This window comes from Gallus gallus, chromosome 4, assembly GCF_016699485.2.
Source record: "Gallus gallus isolate bGalGal1 chromosome 4, bGalGal1.mat.broiler.GRCg7b, whole genome shotgun sequence".
Classification (NCBI taxonomy): domain Eukaryota; kingdom Metazoa; phylum Chordata; class Aves; order Galliformes; family Phasianidae; genus Gallus; species Gallus gallus.
The window spans coordinates 81,236,452-81,242,451 of record NC_052535.1 but is presented as its reverse complement, the minus strand read 5'-3'; the positions used below and the strand labels follow the sequence as shown (position 1 = coordinate 81,242,451).

Genomic DNA, 6,000 nt, shown 5'->3' with positions numbered 1-6,000 from the left:
AGCTGTAGGTCTTTAAATTTCAATAGTACTGAGGGATAAGGAATTTGGACAGCACGCTAAGAAGAGCTGCCATTCCCCTTAAATCCCACTTATGATTTGAGTGCTTGTTTGAGGTTGTAACCCTAGGCAATTCCAGAATTACAAAGTGAATGCCTAATCTAGGACTGTTTTACTAATGATAGCATGATGCCAACCTGCCATTGTGGTACTGGTGTGAATAAACATGCAGGTGGCCACCTAGCAGGCATCATAAATGTGGGCTTTCTGCCCTAGAGCACTTTTCAGTCTGGATAGCGTGTTGCTGGATTAACCTTCATACAGTCATTGTGTGCATTGACACAAGCAATCAACCGGACAGTTGCCATGCAGAGATTGGTGTGCCTTGGGGTGTGCTGGGTTTCGGCAGAAAGAGTTCCAGGTAGCATTTAAGTAACTTTGTGATTTCTGAACAAAAATCTCAGAGTTATGTTGATTTTGGGCACTGAGCTTCACGGAGCTCGTTTGGCTCTGAAAAAATTCAGCTGAAATAATAGAAGGGAGGTTGAGGAGCCCTAAGATTTTGTTGTCAAAGACATTCTTCTGGTAAGATGACTTCTCTCTCCTGAAGAGTCAGGTTTTTAAAAATGAGCAGGAACCATGGTGGCTGGCACTGAAGTGTGTGTCAGTAGAACTTACTACAGAATGTTTTGACAAAGAACAAATTTTCAGTGTGCAGTGCATTAACCCCACCTCTGAAGAGCAGTTACTACTGGAGTAGAGAAGCCAGAGGTGGAAGAAGGTAATTAGCAATTAATGACAGGCATTAGTTCTTCTCAATAAGAGTGAGGGCACACCAGAAGAGATTTTGAATCTCTTCATCCCATATTGCCTTGCAGAAAATAACTGCATCTTAGTAAGAATGAGCAACAAAGGCTGTCTGCTTTTTTTTTTTTTTTTTTGTCTAGAGAAAATGTTCAGTAGGTGACAAATACGGCCATAGAATATAGCTAATGACAATCATTTTTCAAAATCCCAGAATGTATTAATAATGTTGCAAAATGAATGGTTTTATAATGTAATTGTACCATGCACATTTTTCTATGAGGACTTTAAATTTCTGAAGTCTGACAGTGAGTTTTACAGTGAATAACTAAGACTTAATTTTGGATGTTACTTGCCATTTTTTGATAGGTATTTTTTCCTCAAAAATACAGGAATTGTGGCTAATCAGTGCCTATGTGGTTCAGAGTGATCAGGACAACCCTATGAGATTCATTGGGAGATACAATCCTCTGTTCAGAATGGAGGAAAACCTCCAAGCATTGCTATACTGGTGTAACAGAAGAGTTATGTCACAGCCTGAACTGATGGTTGAGCACCTGGTAAAGGGGGGGGGTGGTTGGCCCAGGAAGTACAGGTGCAAGCAATTCACCTGTGCTTCCCACGTAACTCCCTGGGCTCATTTAAGGGCTAGCCTCTGAAAGGAGAGTGTTTCCTGAATGAAGGCTGCTGCTTGAGAAGGTGTGTTCTGTAACCTGAGACCCTATCGCCAGTTGGGTGAGTTTACTTTTTTCTTTATGTGGTTGTTGATGTTCCCAATGACGCTTTACCTAGTATTGCGAAGAGGTTATCAGAAGCAATTTTTCTGTTTCCAAGGGCCAACAACTAGATAGTAAAATTATAAATTTGTGGATTATTGGGAAGTCACCTGTGAAGGGGCAGGTGAAAAAGACTGCAATAAGAATTGCTGCTTATTTTTTTTAGACTAATTTCCCTGAGAAAAGATCATTCATCTGTTGGAGGTGTTTGATAGTACCAATATGTTAAGTTTGACTCTCTATAGCTGAAGCAATGAAAGACTGGGTCTGGACAAGTAGTTTGGAGCGTGGCAATAATTCTCTTTCCAGGTACCTGAGCATCACAGTGTACTGCCAGTGGCGAGTGAAATGGGGTCCAAACAAAAGCTTTGGGAGGGAGTTATATAACTTCAAGTATTTAGCTGTCTGTGGCTGTTCAGTGAGGAAATGCGTGAAAACTAATAAGGCTTTATCATGTCCATCCCCACTGTATCTAGACCATGATAATCTAAAGTTAATTAATTTTTGCCTCTTCTGTTAGAGAATTGAGTTAACAACTGATACTCCGCTGTGTCCAAAATGAAACAAATTATATATATTTCCATGGTGGAAATAAGCAGATCTTCTAACATGGTAAGGAAATGTCCTTTGACATAAACTTCAGCAATGCTGTGAGAAGAATATACGTAAGAGGGAAGACCCAAATGTAAACCTTTCTTTTTACAGTGCGAGTACCCTAATCCTGGATGCTGAGCAGATTCATTCAGTTTCTCAAAGAGGAAAATTATTGTGTGGAGGAACTGATTTCTCAGTTTATCAGTTGTTTAACTCAACAGAAATTGTAAAGAGCCATGGGGATAATCTTAGGTGTCTGAGGATTTGTATCTACAGTTCTATGTAAAGCAGGTATTTTTTTTTTTTTTGTAGCTATCTAACTGGGGGGAGGGGGAAGGGGGAAGAAACCAAAATATTGTGTAGCCCTTGGATTCTCTAATGCTTTCATGAACAGAGTTAAGTTGTTAATAAATATGAATGTGCTATGGTGAAAGAGAATGGTGATGGTCTGCTTTGAGTTTGCTTCTATTTACTATCTGGTCTCTGTAGTATGGTACAGTGGTCTAGTATTTTATGCACTACAGTATTATAATAGTAATTTGTCAACACAGAAAAAGTTGTGGGCAGAGAGCCAGTACTGTGTCTCATAGTGTCTGCATAGTTCAAAGATTACAGTTAAAGTAATGGAGATATTGTATAATCACACTGAATACTAGTTATGTTCTCTCAAACCTTCATAATTAAGGCGCAACAGATACGAGTAGAAAGAGAATAGATATATGGTTGGACTGGGTGATCCTGTGGGTCTTTTCCAACATTGGTGCTTCTGTGATTCTATATTGTGAAGCAGGCAATTTGGCTTTATGGAAGATTCCTCCAGTGTTAAAAAGAGACAACATTAGAAGTGGAGAGAAGACAGCTAAACAAGATGAAGCCAATTAGATGAACGTGGAACACAATATAATTTTGAAATTGCAAATTAATTATCACCTTAAAGGTGAAAGACTACCTGCTCACATATGAGGAAAGGATCTAAAATTAATGATGCAAAGGAACAAAATAAAACCCAAGTCATTTTGCTATCTTACACAATGATCTACAGGTGTACTACTGTAAAATAAGGAAAGATTTTATCTCCACCTATGTGTGGGCCTTCTGAGAGACATGTGCTCTGCATTCTTAGTGAGCATTGAATAGGTGGTACCACTTCTCAGTTATAGCATGTCTGTAAGAAATGGAGGATAGTCCTGTTTGATCAAGGGAAATGTAGGGGAACTCAATTGTGTATTCTTGCTATACTCTTCTTCCTTCTTGTTTCTTGATTGCCTACTCACCTTGTCTTTCATCATCTCTGCTCATGGGACAGAAACTTAGACTTAGACTGGACATGTCTCCTGAGAAAGAGACCTCTTTGTGAGTCCCCCTATTAACTTTTAGAACTGAAGGTGAATGTGAGCTGAATATAATAAAAGGGTAAATGGGTCTACAAATCTGAATTCCTATGTATTTAATGAAATTTAGTAACTGGAGAGAGATCTTTCTGTCATCCTAGTTGAGGAAAGTAAATACTTTTATTTCTTTTCTGAAAGGAGGCACAAAAAAATGTCAAATCTTTTTTACTTGAACAGGAGGAGAGTGCTAAGCAGTATAATGAAAACTTGGGAAATTATTTTGTTTTCTTTTAAGAAACCAGTCATAATTCAGAAGGGACAGCATGCCTTCCCCAGAAAGCTGAGAAAAACAATAGCATTGTGTACAAGGCATACCATGAGTTGTGAGGGCTTCTTAGAGTCAACTTTTTCACAAGCTGTCTGTGAACTAATGCCGGTGCCCAGGCCTGAATGGATCACACTGTGCAGGCTGCATTTAAAGTAAATAAAAGCAAAGGAAGAGGTTGAGGTGCTGAGAAAGCACTAAAGTAGTAGAACAGGAATCTCTAAGGATGGAAAAAGCTGATCAGAGCATACTCAGAATTTGGTTAGTCTAGCCAGCCAGGTGCTTGAGGTGGAGAGCAGAACTGTAAGAACTGCATTCTGTAAAAGCAAAACAGAAGGTGTTTTAACTCAGCCTCTGAGAAGAAACAAAGATGCTTAAGTGTAACAGGCTGACAGTACACCATGTCTCAATTTAATGTGTACTTGCCTAAAGAAATGTGGGATTTCACTGTGGGGTATGCACCTGGGCAACATTGATGTACTGATAGTTGTCGAAAAAGGCATTAGGGAATTGTTGGCTCATGACTCTGTGAAGGAGATCCTAGAAGCTGTCACAAATATGCACTGCCAACTAACCAGTACTATTTAGGAGTATTAACACAAGGTCACAGTGTATAGTTGTGCAGCATTTCATCATACAGAGTGATTCTTGGTTGTGTTGTGCTCACATTAAGGTGTTGGAGGAATCCAAATCTTCTTTCAAACGGTGTAAGTCTAGATTAAATATCCACAGGACAGAAGGGTAAGAGGGAATTTGGTGCATAGCTCCCCCAGTAGCCATCGCTCAACATCAGTTCACTGCAGACCTTTTCTGGGAGATGTGCTCAATGGGATAAATGAGCTTGTGTGTTCAATCCTATGGCTCAGTGTCAGTAATTAACATTTTCTTCACATTGTGCCTCAATACCTCTCTGTACTCTTCTATCTATTTCCTATTACTATTTATATAAATGATCTTTTAGGTATGAAAGTGATATTAAAGTAAGTATGGTAGGAACATGAGTGGCACGGGATACATTAAAATGCCTAGGAAAAAAGGCTCAGCAATGATGAAGGGGCACAGAGCAGCATGACCTCTCTTGGGAATCAAGCCCTTCTGTAGCATTTATTCTTTTCATCTCAGAATAAGAAAGGGAAACAGGATTGGTATGCAGAGAAACACAGGCACTAGTTGAAGAAATTGTTAGAGGGATGGGCTGAGTTAATAATATTATATTAACTCTCTGAATGTTGATATTTTACTACCTGCTAATGTGTCTAGCTTTTAAGCCTCATAGATGAAAGATCATCTTTGAGCAAAGATCAACTTTGTCTTTTGTGTAACCAATCCACATGATGAAGTCAGCATGTAGTAAACAGTAATAACTGAATTCATGCTTGCTTTTGCCTGTGACCTCCAAAAGTATATCACTATACTATTAAAAGATGCTTCATATAAGGATGATACAGAATAGGATATTTTCAATTCTGACACAGTGGTTATATCATTGGAAAGTTTCTAATGTATATCAGTTGTTACAGCAGTGAGTTCCTTTTAACTGTGGAGATACATTCCTACTGTGTTACTTCTATACAGCTCACAATGAAGATGAAGTTCCTTTTATAAGAAAAATATAGAGAGCAGTTAATTATTCTGATTTAGCCACCCTGCAGATTTTTTTTTTCATTGGTTTCCATACTCCAGCTAACATTTCAAAAGGTATCATATCTTCCTCTGATTTCTCTGGTAGCAGGTGTTTTCAAAGCTAACCTTTCAGGGCAGGCAGTGCAGAGGTTTTCATAGCATTTCAGTCCAATCTCACCTCTCTTTGTGTTTTTTTGTTTTTGTTTTTCCTGATGATTGCTCCAAATTGGCCCCAATCTCTATGGATACGAATCATCTTCTGGTGCCATTCCTCTCCACCCCCATTGCCGAATTCCCTCATTATGTCAAAGAATCATAGAACCATGGAATATCCTGAGTTGGAAGGGATCCAAAAGGATCTCTGAGTCCAGCTCCTGGGGCCAATTCAATTTATGTGTCAAAGGCTGCTTATACTCTACCTTCATTGCCTTACTGAAAGGCATCTGTCTACAATTCCTATTGTCATCTCCCTACTCTTCTCTGTCCTCTGTGCATTGAATACCCTTCTCACAGTCCTTTCTTTTCCACTGGAGTCCCTGAATTTTGCCAT

The 6,000-nt window shown here is 39.1% G+C and overlaps 1 long non-coding RNA gene across 1 annotated transcript in view; it reads left to right on the top strand.

Moving 5' to 3' along the window:
- Positions 1-1,469: 1,469 nt before the first annotated feature.
- Positions 1,470-6,000, top strand: part of LOC121113204 — a 48,030-nt gene continuing 43,499 nt past the window's right edge. Inside the window, exon 1 of the long non-coding RNA XR_006939042.1 lies at positions 1,470-1,536. This is a non-coding gene — a long non-coding RNA (uncharacterized LOC121113204). The remainder of the gene's footprint in view (positions 1,537-6,000) is intronic.